A 14,324-nucleotide genomic window follows, 5' to 3' on the forward strand; every position below is an offset into this window, starting at 1 on the left:
CGGCTGCCCTCGCTCCTGCTGTGGTTTTGGGCGGATCCTGGAAAATAAACACCTCCCCAGCCCCACTGTTTGCAAGGGAGACTGAAGCCCTGAGCGCAGCTGCGGCTTCTCCCTTCCTAGCACGTGCCGGGCCTGACCCCGCAAATGCTGCAGGTCTCCCCTTAGGGGCCAAGCCTCCTCCAAGGCACTCCTGGGAAAGTGCCCTGTCTTTCCTGACTACAGGAAGGTTAATAGCAGTGAAAAGACCTCCGAAGGACCACAAGAGCCCGACGCCCTTGCAGATTTCTAGTGGAAACTGAATCGTGTGCAGGCCCTGGTAGGGAAGGGCCGGGCTGGGTTCCCACGCTGGACGGTCGCTCTCGGGCTCCAAGCTATTGGCATTTCTTTTGTTTCCTTTTTAAAAAAAAATAGCAGGTCATTTGTGTCAAAAAGAAAGGAGTTTGGAAACAAAATAAACTTAAGTTACATTTTAGCCAAATGAATTTTGACAGTCTCACTTTCAGTGCATGCCCCTGGATAAACAGTTAGGACGGCCAGGCAATGTACTATATATTTATCCTGTCAGGCATCGCTCCACCTGCCATCAGAAGAGCAGTGGCCAGCAAGACGGACCGGTTGAGATAAACTGAAGAAGTGAGACGCCCGCTGTACGACCATCCCACCGCACACAAACGTCTGACGTCACGCAGGAGCTTCCTCACCAGCGCCCAACCTCTCGACGCCACACCCCAGGAAACACGACTACAGATGTGGAACGAGAAGCTGAAGAAAATACCTGACAGCGAAAAAATGCATATTCCAGCTTCTGAGTCCTTAGCACCAGGGGCTGAGCCATGGCACAGGTGGTGATGTCTCAGCTACCTACGTACTGAAGTTGGGCACTCCAAGGAACTAATGAAGTGGGGCTATGCACTTGGTTCAACCTCTGACTGGCACAGAGCCTGCTGCGATACCCGCTGCTCAAAGGCTCTAGAAACTCATGTCACACTGAGATCTGGATCCCAAGTCTTCTGAACTGCATTCCCCTAAGTATAGAGATGGTTTTGACTGGAGCCTGTCTTCCTTCACGTGTATGCTTCAGAGCAGAGGATCCAGATACTGATGATCTCTCCGTGGTGTTAGTTTCGTACCAGCAGAGGGCATCACAGCTTCGTGCAGCTCAGCATTTACTCCCCACTTCAGCTGACTATAAACCTGGCTTGGAGCTGGGAGATTATTTTTACCTCCTTGCTTTAGCCAGGTATGTGCAATTAAAAGTGACTTGTCTTCTCCATAATTCTTCATGGTTCCAGATTTCTAATCGGAAGATGTGTTGCTGCTTATCATTTCTGGCTGCCAAATGGGAGAATCATGTGTCTGTGCTGTTATCTGTTAGTCCAGGTTTTCTCTTAGATCTTTTCTCTATTTGCACCCAAATAAAACCTCTAAAAGTCAGTAGGTGATAGAATCTAGTGGCATCCTACTTCCACCAAGACACTAGTGATGCACTAATTCACAGAAGCCATGTTTTGTTACTTCTTGTCTGAAATGAAATGATCTTTTTCTGATGCTGAAACTTGTCAACACTGACCTGATGATTATCAAAGCATTTCAATTTAATTAGGTTTATGTTTAATGAAACCTACACCTAGTATGGTTTCCCTTTTGTGAATGTAAATTGTAAGTGTATAAAAAAGTGCAACATACTGGTGTACTGTAATTTTCTTTTCCCCTTTAATGGAGAAAAGCATAGGTTTATATATATATCCATATGACTTGAAAGTGACAGATGGCAGACTCATAGCTTTATTTTTTCAATGAACATTTTTCTTCTTATAAGGGAAAAACATGGCATCTGAGTGAGATCATTAAAAAAAAAATAAAACCCCTCCTTCCTGCAAAATACTATATTCTTTGATGTTGCCTAGTTACTTGCAGCTGTTACCTTAGAAGGCTGTAAAGTCATCTGAATGATTTTTTTTTTCATGTTGTGTCTGAATATGAGCAGAGGAGTAATGATCAAAACTCAATTTTTTTTTTGATGAACATGATTAAGAAAGACTGGAACTGGGGCAAGTGGGAAAAGAAAGAACATTTTTACAAAGGGAGTAATTTACTGTACTTAATATGCCCAGGAAGTGCTTCTCTAGTTAATGTTAATTATCATTATGGGTAGGTATCCAGGAAACGAAAGGCTGTTGGGGTCTGATTTTGGTCATATGAATAATACTGCAAATCAGGAGCAATTCTGCTGAAGACAATGGAGCTACTGAATCAGGAGAAAGGGCTGACCTGTGAGCACATATTTAAATTCAAATCCCTTTGGTAATTAGCTAAATTAAGTAAAACAGTTCTAAAAGCTACATCTAGGATTCAAAACTATGGTGTGCATTTCAAAGGGATTTCTAATAGAGAAATCCCCCTATACACATCTGTGTGAGCAACAGGTTTCTGAAATACCATTATGACCATGAGTACTAAAATGTCATTGAAAGGATTCCACTGCATTGCCATTCATTGGGCTTGGAAACTGATGCCTGCTTCTGGAGCTAGTAAGGTTAAAAATAGAACTGCTTCATAATAATTAGCTTAGAAGTGGCTTATTTCTTGACGTGGCAAAGTTACAAGATCTGATCCCCAAAAGCTGAGGGGAGTTCAGAGCTGAGGTTGCAGTTCAGCTCATTCTAGTAAGAATTGCTGGCCATGAAATTTGGCTCTGAGACCATTTATAAATATTTTACGGAGGAGATTTCCCATGTCTTAAAATATATGTGCATTATCCTAATTGATTATTACATGATCCTCTATGCGTCACAAAGTCTGATGCATATTTGAAACCATTCTAATAGTTTCCGTCTCATTTGTGCTTGTTACCCCACATTTGGACCTTGATCATTGAAATTTATTGCCAGTATAGAAATGTCCAGTTGTTTTTTCCAGATCCTTTTGGTTCAGTTTTGTGAGAATGGGAAAGAAAAATCTGACTGTAAATTTAAAAGTGAATCGCAGCTTCATTATATGTGTCAGTGATAAAAACAGGAAAACTAAACACAAGGCAGAATTACAGACAGTTGAAAATACAGTGTGCACAAGATCTTAAATATATAATCAGAAGCCTATAGATATTTGCCATAATACTGCCTCCATGATAGTAGGGATTATATAAGAAATTATATATATATATTTAAATGCTCATCATAGAATTAAAAGATTGGAAGGATTTTCAAGGGTCATGTAGTCCAACCCCTGATCACTGCTCTCTTGTTATACAGATGTGTAATTTAATCTAGTCAGCAAAGATACTCTGAGCAAATGCTATGCTTTTCCCACACAAGATGATAATATCAGAAACAACCTAATGCCTATACAATTATACTTGAAAGGCCTGGTAGCATCACTAGCAAGGGAAAAACATCATCCAAAGCTTAGCCTGAAACAAGTGAAAGGTCTTTCCAGTTCGTCTGAAAGAGGTGATATCTGTGACTGGGAGGGATTTCTCACACTGGCTCTAGGCCTTCTTGAAATTAAAGGAAATTGGAGCTTTTTTAAAAGCAAAAGTGCCATATTTTTTTCATGTGATGTGAGAAGCCCATTATTTCTCTACAGTGATCAGCCAGGGATCTACAGCAAAGAATGCCAAGAAGCCGTACAGTAGGTGTATTACATTATAGCCTGTTAAACAAGAAATGTAAATTTGGAAGGAGAGGCTTAAGCTTGCTGACATGAGGGATGGAGGAGCAAATATTTCCTGCCCTTGATCTTATTGAGCACGCAGAAGAGGGCAGTACAGTTCACATTTCATCTTACATAGATGTTTCCATTTTAAACTGTATTTTTCTTCTGCCTCCTCTGAGAAGGAATCATCCAATACATACTCCCATACCTTCTCCAGCATTTGCTCCAGGACTTAAACTTGGATTCTGTCCAATACATATTTGTTGATTTTCACTGCAAGGAGATTTTCCAAAAGCATCTTTTCCGTCCAGTATATGATTTCTAATATGTTATCCAGTGGAACTGAGTAAAATCAACTCATTGCATGACAGCAGGTGAAATAACATGCCAGATTTCTTGGTTAGTAAGGAATTTATCTTATCAAGGCTCTGATCTAGAAAAATGTAAGCGTGCTTAGGTCTAAGCACCTGGGCCTCTGAATCAATAAAATTAATAGTGCTGGAAGTTAAGCATAGGGTTACATGTTTTTTCTTCATCAGAACCTAAATGCAAATGAGTCATACTTCAGTTTTAGACTGAAAGTATTTTCAAAAGTAAGATGGCAGCTTCTATTAAAATATATGTACTTTCTTCAAGGGAAGGTAAAGCTTTTAAATAAGGGCTTCTCCTATAAAGATTGTTACTCATTAGGAAGATTATAATTCAGAAACAAAAATATGTGGAAATAAAAAAAATGCTTTGTTGCTATGTGCTCCCATTATGTTCATCTTTGAGGAAAAAGCATGTCAAATGTTGGATCACAGTGAAAATTGAGATGCAGTCATAGCAAGTCGTATGGTAGCCAGCCATAAAATCAATACAACATCCCTATTTACCACAAAAAGCAGCTAATGTGAAGAGTGTGACTGTCAAGAAAAGCATAACATATCAATAAAACAGCACAGCAGTCTGAAAGCTGCTGTGTATTTGACCTTGGGTGAGACCACCACCACTTTTACACCTGCAGGAAGTTTCCTAGTATAGGCCTGGAATAAAAATAAGAACCACCTTGCTGTCCAGGAATATATTTTTATCCTGCTATCATAATCAGACAACCATCCATTATATGCTGATCTTATCTGAGACTTATTTAAAAATACCACCAAGACTGGCAGTCATATTCCTCAGGCTTTTTTTCTTTGTTATCTCTTGCAGTGAGTTGAGACATGACTAGGAGGTGTTCCTGGTGTAAGCTATAGTTTCATAGTTTCATAGTTTCAGGGTCGGAAGGGACCTAATAGATCTTCTAGCCCGACCCCCCGCCAGGGCGGGAGAACAACCCAAAAACACAAACAAAACCACTCACCCTAAAAACAAAAACGGGACTCAAATGAGTCCAGCCAGGTAAGTATCCAGCCTCTTCTTAAAGATCCCCAGGGTAGGGGCCAGCACCACCTCCCTTGGAAGTTGGTTCCAGCTCCTAGCCGCCCTGACTGTGAAGTAGTTTTTTCGGATGTCCAATCTGTACCTCCTCTCCATCAACTTGTGCCCATTATTCCTTGTTATGCCAGCAGGGGCTAGGGGAAACAGCGTCTCCCCCAAACCCTTCTGGTTCCCCCTAGTGAGTTTATAGACGGTCACCAGGTCCCCCCTCAGCCTTCTCTTGTGGAGGCTGAATAGGTTCAAGTCCCGCAGTCTCTCACTGTAGGGTCTGCCCTGTTGTCCCCGGATCATGCGGGTGGCCCTCCTCTGGACCCTCTCCATGTTGTCCACATCCCTCCTGAAATGGGCGCACAGAACTGGACACAATACTCCAGCTGCGGCCTGACCAGCGTCGCATAGAGGGGGAGGATCACCTCCCTGGCTCTACTCGAGATGCACCTGTGGATGCACGACAAGGTCCGGTTAGCCCTGCCAACCATGACCTCGCATTGTCGGCCCATGTTCATCTTGGAGTCAATAATGACACCAAGATCCCTTTCCGCCTCCGTGCTCTCAAGTAGGGAGCTCCCCATCTTATAAGTGTGCTGCTGGTTCCTTCTACCCAAGTGCAGCACCCTGCACTTGTCCGTATTGAAACGCATCCTGTTCCTGTCTGCCCACCCCTGTAACCTATCCAGATCCTTCTGCAATCTCTCTCTCCCTGCTAGCGTGCTCACCTCCCCCCAAATTTTGGTGTCATCAGCGAATTTAAACAGGTTGCTCTCCACCCCAACATCAAGATCGCTGATGAAGACATTGAACAGCGCAGGGCCCAGGACCGAGCCCTGAGGGACTCCACTACCCACCTCCCCCCAAGTCGAATATGATCCATCCACCACCACCCTCTGAGTGCGACCCTTCAGCCAATCTGCAATCCATCTGACCGTGTAGGCATCTATGCCACAGTCGCCTAGTTTACTAATTAGGCTAACTAATATGTCCCATAAATTCTTCCTACAGATTACTGTTGCATAGAGCAGTCTTCACATGCTTTATGCTTCCACTTTTGTATTAGTTTCTGCATTTTCTGCAGTATATGGAAAAAGTGTGTTTACATGAGATTTTCATAGATCCTTATTTGTTTGCTGCATAGAAGAAAAGTATTGTGTATTTCCCTGGTGAAGTGATGAAACTTTTTAAGACAGCACTAATATATATTTCTTGCAAGAGGGCTCTTGGTCAAGTCTGCAATAGTCTTCTTTACTCTACACTCATATAGCATATAAAAACATATTGCTCTAACTAATTCTAGCAAGCTTTTATCAATCCAGGCTAAATCAAACTATAAAAGATGTATATTGCATGCATTTGCTTTGACAAACTCTGACACTAAAAGGGTGTTGAGAAAGTAACTAAGGAAAAAGCTTAGGTCATCCTTTGATTTTATTCCAAACCTGTAATGCAATAGTAGCAAAGAGATAATCTTATACAGTGCATGCCATGTTATGATTCAACCGAAGAGTGACCCAAGAAGCTATGGGGATGCCCAAATTGTGACTCCTGCACCACGTCAGGGCACATGATGAGGGTCATCATACTAGTGCAAAATAGAACTGAAGACAAAATGCTCAAAATAACATTAGGATGGAATTAGACTGCAACATAACACTCCTTCCGACTGTGTCTTAGAGGGCCAGCTTACCCTGCCCGTTTGCTGCCCCAACTGTATCTCAGATATTATACAAGAAGAACCCTGGGAAGCTGTGTGGGCAGCAGTGAAACTAGATATACCATTTGGGCACGCTGTCTTTTCTCAGAGCAGTGATTCAGTGCAATTGGTAATGGGGTTAGTCCAATGATGGAATCTTTGGACATTAGTCAAAGCCATAGGAAGGAAAGGACTACAGAAAGATTGGCAACATTTAGAGTAATCTTTACCCAAAGCTATTTCTGAAACCCTTTGCAGGAACTTCAGAAAGACTGTGATGAGACTGTTTTATGGGGCAATCTGTGGGGCAGGATGGAGGGAAATACAGCTGAGGATATTCAAAGACTGCTCTGAAAATCTGAAAAGAACCAGATTTCTTGAAGGTGTTTCAGAACTGATATATCTGAGTTTCTAGGTTGGGTGTAAAATACAGCACAGCTTTTGTTCTTTTAACCCTGAATTGCACAGATGCAGGCACTGCCTTGGATGAAGTCACTATAAACATTTTTCTCTCTGGCATGACATATGAATTTTCAAAGGTTTTCTCTTTCCTTCATAGTTTATAGTACCCATACCTCATCCTTTAGGTCTCAATTCACAGGCACAACTCTTCAATCCAAGATGACTGACTATGACTAAATGCATTAGTAGATATGGATTCAGAGTTCACCCAATTAGCTGCTCCGCCAAAGCAACGCAGTGCCCTCCATTAGTAATAGTCCATGGACAAATTTAAAATAGATGCAAAATTAATGCTGATAAATCAACCACTCAGAACAAAGGAAATGCAGAGCAAAGGCTGAAAGCCCTGCCTTGACTGGCTTGATGCATACGATCTAACTATACATCTATCTCCCTTTCATTTGTGAGATAATGCAATATATGTCTTTTGCTCATGTAACAAAAATGCTCCATTTCCCACTGCTGCATTTTGCCTCCCCTTCTCTTCTTGGCCTGAGTCTGCTAGTTTAGCAATTAAAAAAAAAAGTTGTATATCTTTTTTTAGTCTAGGTATTTGGGAAATGGCCAGCCTCTCACTCCAGCAGGAGCAATGTTTCATACATCTTGGCAAGATCAAATCTTGGATCGGTGGATATTTCTGCAGTCTGAGTAGAAGTAACTTCACTGATGGGAAGCCTGATTAATTAGGCTCCATATGGTGCAGATGAATTGAAGAGTAATAAAGGAGGGGACTGAAGGGAATTCCATGCCTCCGAATGGGGAGCTGGGCTGAAGGACAGCTAATCTCACCTACCCAGCTGCTGCAAGGCCACGTTGATTTTGTACAGTATCATTTATTGAATCTAACCAAAGGTGAAACAACACTAATGATGGTAACAATGGTGCAAAGACCACATTTTCAATAATAATATGAATTTGATGTAAATAGCATGGCATAATATACACATACTACATTTTTCTCCTGCTTATTAGCCATCTGACCTGGAACCGGTACTGTTAGGATAGTTGATATACAGTGAATCAAATACAAATCTATTGCCTGCCTCTGAAAATTAAGAGGGATCAGGTAAAAGGCCCTGAACCAATGTAGAACTTCATCTTGAACATGTTTTATAGAACAGGAATTGGTAAACTTTGCCTAAGACCGCACAAAGCAACACAAGGCATAAAGGTCCGCCGCGCCCCCCACCCCCGCAAGCAGCACCTTACAGGGAGAAAACTCAGGCTGCGTATTTTACAACTTCTGTGTGATGAGAAACCCTCAGCCAATACAGAGTTCACTACAGCTAAATACTAGCACTTTACAGGAGTGGAAGAAATAAAGAGAAATAAATCAGGCTAGGTAGAAAGATAAAGTATGAAAAAAGCCTTCAGATTGAAACTCAGGTGAGAGAGAGTGAAAGAAGTGAAAGAACAAGAAATAACCACTTATGATCTTCTACTAGCTGGTCTCTTGATCAAAATGAATCACAGCTAAATGTCTTAACTTGCTGTATTCCACACATCTGCCACAGGGACACTAATATCCTCAAGTTCTGGCTTTATGCAAAAATCAATAATCATGTAACTTTGTTATCATTTAAGTGTATGAAATACTGTATGTTAGGCTTATCAAAGACACCAAGTCTATGGAACATGAATAAAGTTATTGGTCCACAGAAGTTGGAAAGTAGGGGGCAAAAGTAAAAAAGCCATCAAATATTGTTATACTTGGAACTAAATTACAACTGAAATGCCTGTTAAAAGTTGGGGGAAGTGAAGTGAAGGCAGGGACCAGGAAAAAGAGAAGGGGAATCCCAAAAGAGCCAGCATCAACATTTTCATATTCCAGAGTCTACTGTTAGGTACCTAAATAGAAGGGACCTGATTCTCCTTGGTACTGAGCAGGTGTAACCCCCATTGACTTCAGTGAGAATTGCACATACCCAAATTACTTTCATTAGGTACCTAAATATGACATCTTAATAAAATATATCCTATCTCTTTCATTGATGTTTCTTTGGTCAAGTTATTGTTTCTCCCCGTGCCTTAGTTTTTCCATCCGGAAAATGGGAGGTTCATAATTTTTTTTATCTAACAGAGATGTTAGGAGGCTGAATTCATTCAGTAGAATGCAGTTCAAGATAATTAAAAAGGCTATATAGAAGCACAGAGTATTCCTATTTTATTACCTCTTAACTGGAAGTTTCCTTTGTTTGATTTCATCCAGTTATTCTCAGTTATAGCCAATCTAAGAATTCCCCTCCCTCCAGCATGACTTAGCTCCAGTTTGGGGTGAGGGTTTGATACTCAACTGCTATCAGAACTGGATTGCCTCATCCTAGAGGACAGGTGCTTTTGCTGCTGGTATTTCTGGGAACGACATAAATTAAAATAACACTACCAGTAAGTTTGGAGATGACACGCTTTCTAAAATATCCAAGTGTTGGGTTTCTGGGCACTTTGAGTGTTGTAGCCCCTGTTCTGTGGTAGCATAGTCTTGTCAAAGCCCTGGACTGGGCAGATCCAAATTCAAGTCTTGTCTCAGGCACAGACGTCTGCACAACTTTAGGCAAGTTACTTAATCTCATGTTTCATTTCCCACATGGCCTGGGACAAGAAAACTTCCTTTCCCCCACTCTCTGGGCATGTCTACATGAGACAGACACTTACTGTACGGTAGCTTAATAACACTGTGTATCAGCATGCCAGTCAAAAACAGTGCTAGTAAGCTACTGTGCAGTGTTATAAGGCTACTGCACAGTAACTATCACAAAAAAAACCATGCACCGATGCTACTGCGCAGTAACTGTAGTAACTGCACATTTAGTGCTTCATTAAGGAAGTACTAAACTAAATGTGCAGTAACTACTGCACATTAATGAACATGTAGATGCACCTGCTGGGAACACCACCTGCTAGTTTGTAATCTCTGAGGAGCAAGGATTGAATCTTACTGTTAGTATTTGCCTGCACACATGAGCCCTGATATTACTGAGGTCATAGAGGCTACTGTAATCCATACATAAATATAATGATAACGACTAAGAATAAATATGGTAAAATTACATGTTACAAGAGGAAGTGTATTGTAAATGGTCCAGTTATTGTTCTGATTTATCAGTTAATTCTTTCCAGCTTCACTAAACAGTTGGACCTACAAAAATCAAAGGAGATAAAGTAGCCTTATGACCTCAATCAGTCCCTTTCAGATTCAAGCACAAATCCAGTTGCGGATGAGAAACTGGCATGGTTGTCTTGACACCGTGAAACTTTTAGTCATGCTAAGGGTAAGTGAATTCCCACTGACTTAATCCAAGGCCATCTCACTTTCTGTAAAAAGGCAACTCTCATAACCCAGTGCCAAGTACCTCAGTGCCTGGAATTAGCACATATCACAGTCTTGAAATGCCTGGTTTATTACTGTATGCTCCAGGGTCCATGTAAAGAAGTCTCCAAGAGCCCTCACAAAAGTTACCAAAGAGCCACGTGACTGTTTCCAACACATGAACTGAACAATGCATGCCTGGACTTGACTTTCTGATGCAGTCATCAATAACATTTTTACATTCTCTGAGGTTTTTTAAAAGTAGATTGAAACCATAAATTGCAGTAATAAGTTGGCTCCTTGTTGTAGGGTTTGTGTATCAGTTCACACACACATTCATATATATGGCACAAAATCATGTATTATTCTATTTTATGTTTAGTTGACTATTTTGCTGCTTTCCCTGAAGCATTGTTTCCCTGATGTTTTTGTTATATATTTATATTATCTCCTGTTGCTGTGACAAGCCTATTCATGTTGTCTCTCCTAGAGATGACTCCACCTTGCAGTCACACCATAAAAATATGTAGGATTCTCATCAGTGTTGGAATACATCTGATTTCCTTTCTGTTGCTCTTTAATTTAAAACGTTGTTTTCAATTGCTTGCTAAGTCACATGTGGTATTAGCAGCATCACCTGTACCTCAGCACCCAGTTCTTCACTGAAATGCATACATGTAGTATGTGTTGGTTGCAGGGATCTCAACCTTTTTAGGCTAAAGGCACCCCTCATTAGACTCCGGGAATACACCTCAGAAAATGGAAGCTCTTTGTTTTCACTCGTTTTTTGGCTGCAGAAAAATAACAGATGCTGCTTTTGTATTGCAATGAACTCAGAGAGACCACAATAGGTCAGAATGTTTTTAACATTATGGATTCCTGTTTGAAATCTCTGAGTTTATATCGTAATGATGTTTGAACACCTAACAGTGCTAACACTGCTTGAACGCATCTCATGGCTGGCTTCCCTGCCACGGCACCCTGGTTGAGAATAACTGGAGGCTGGGTTACCTGCCACGGCACCCTGGTTGAGAATAACTGGTTTATTGTGTTCATGGGGCGATGCCTCCTGCACCAGGAAATTGTCAGAAAAGGAGAAAACAAATCTCACATGCCAGCTTCTGTGGTTTGACCATCAAAGTAAGAAAGTAACTCAAAAGCACTGGGCAAAGAGGTTCATAAACCCTCTCAAAACCACTTATTAAGTGACAACTTTCTGGTAGTATCAAGCTTAAGAAGGAACATTCAACTTCTTATCAGTTGAAGATGAGCTTTTACTGGGTATGGGACACATTTAATTGTGCCTAGAAGCAGCTTAATCAAGATGCTGTGGTAGATCCCAGCTTATCCCAGTTAAATTATATCCCATTTAAACAAAGTTTACTTAAACTTACGTGGAATAATAACTATACTTTGGCAATTCAGTTCACATAACTGAAACATTTGCATCATTTCACCATCGCCTCCATTATTTAAACTGACAAGGCCATTTCTTGGTCGCTGCTTTGTGAAACAGGCTGAGAGCATTTGCTGTGAGCACTCGGTGACCTTTAGCTGCCATATTAACACTTTCAGTTGTAATCAACAGGCTGAGCCAAACATCATCCCAAGAATATGGTTTGAGCAATTATAATTAACTCAGCAAAGTGGCAGGATATTCATTCAGTCCAACAGGAAAAATATCAGTTCCTTGAGGTTTGTTCCATTTAATGAATTGTCATTCGTATTGGTCTTGCAACATAAGTGGTTTCCACTGTCTAATAGGTTAAAACAGAAAAATTGCATGTTGTACTGGCCAAACCATCCCACAGCCTCCTCTGTGAATTGCTTCCTTCCTTCTCAGTCTCATTTGTCCATCACTTGTTTCATTTGTCCCAGCCCTCTCTCTGCCTCTATATTGTCTGCACTGGCCTCAGTCCTGAAAATTGATCTGCATGAGCAAGTCCTTACACTGTCATGGTGCCTCATGATAACAGCCAATATAGTTGTTCACATTAATCAACTTCCAGGATGATGGCATCACACTGCAATTTCCTAGGGGCAGAAACCAGACTTACTCTGTCTGTAAAGAACCTGGCACACTGGAGGCTAACGTAAATAATAACTCTTAAGTGATACTCGGGTGAGCTATTCAGCATATAAATGCAGATTTCTAGCTAGTTGTGGCTATTATCTGGTTATGGTATAGTGACTGCAGCATTTAGGACATGGGTGACAAAATTCCCTAGCCCTTCTAGATGCTTGCTAACCAATATGTTGATAAGCCCAACACACCTCTGAAGACATCAATGATCTATGCATGGTGCCCCAGTGTAATAATAATTTGCTATTAAATGACTTTTAAGAGCCACATTTAAGCTACTTGAGAGCTGCATGTGGCCTCTGAGCCACAGTTTCCCCATCTTTGAGTTAAGACAGGCTCAGTCATGCTGGTTTGCTCAGGTGAAACTGAGAGTAATTTTAAGTCATTTAGGTTTTGCCATACAGTGGTCCAGTTCTAATACACATGTGCAAGTACACGCACATATGCTTTGGGTCAGGGGCATCTTTTTGTTCTGTATTTGTACAGTGTTTATATACCTGGTCCAAGTGACTATGGCTCCTAGGTACTACAGTATCAATAAATAATAACAAAAAATATTCTAAATTCCTAAGTGAATAGTAAAACACAAGCCATATTTTCAATCCTACCTAGTAAAGTGAAATCTAAGAAACCGCAGGATAAATGTGTTTCAAAAGAACAACGCACCACGCATGTATGACAAAAGGCTGTGAATGAAAGAGAATGCAGTACCAATGCACATTTGCCAACATGACAGATCCCAATAAAGGGAACAATTAGACTTGTACGGGGACAGAAACCTGAAGGAGCTTTATGTGCAGGACTTAGTTAATCCCCCACTGCTTTAAAAAAAACAGTGTTCAGATTCTGTCAAGATTTACCATATATAACACACCCGAGTGTGAAACATGCTTCCAACCACATTGTTCTTTTAAAATCAGGTCTCACCATTTGTGTTTCAAGCCCAGGTTTCAAAATTAACTGTGGGGCTGGTTCATTTTCCCCCATGCTCAGACTGGTTTGGGGGTTTTGCCTTCTTCTGTAACTGGGTCATGGCCTTCTAACTGGGATTTCCTGAGGTAATCTACCTGGGATTTTGTGAGGGCAAATGAACACCCTTAGACAGAAGCAGGACTGTGGCTGCCTGGTTCTCCTGCTGTCCTCATGGCAGGTTAGGGTGTGACGCCTCGTGTCAGGCTTGAGCTTGGTCTTTATGGTGTGGGACAGTTTGGAGAGGGATAGGATAGGATATTTGGAGAGGGATAGGGTAGGATATGCGGATAGGGACAGGGTAGGATATGTGAATAAGGACAGGACAGGATATTTGGATAGGGACAGGACAGGGTATTTGGATAGGGAGAGGGTAGGATATCTGGATAGGAAAAGGGTAGGATATTTGGATAGGGACAGGACAGGGTATGCGGATGGGGACAGGATAGGGTATGTGGATAAGAATAAAGTAGGGACAGGATGGGATATTTGGATAGGAAAAGGGTAGGATATTTGGATGGGGACAGGGCAGGGGATGTGGATAGGAATAAAGTAGGATATGTGGATGGGGACGGGGCAGGGGATGCTGCTGCCTGAGCAGGGGTGTCGGAAGGGCCCTTCCAGCCCCACTTCTCCGGGTCTGGTATCAGACACCGGCTTCTCTGCACAGCACACAGGACGGCTCCCCCCCGCTGAGGACAGCGAAGACGTGTCTGCCCGGGCTCCCTCCCCCGCCGGCC

This window comes from Alligator sinensis, unplaced genomic scaffold (genome assembly GCF_000455745.1).
Source record: "Alligator sinensis unplaced genomic scaffold, ASM45574v1 scaffold170_2, whole genome shotgun sequence".
Classification (NCBI taxonomy): domain Eukaryota; kingdom Metazoa; phylum Chordata; order Crocodylia; family Alligatoridae; genus Alligator; species Alligator sinensis.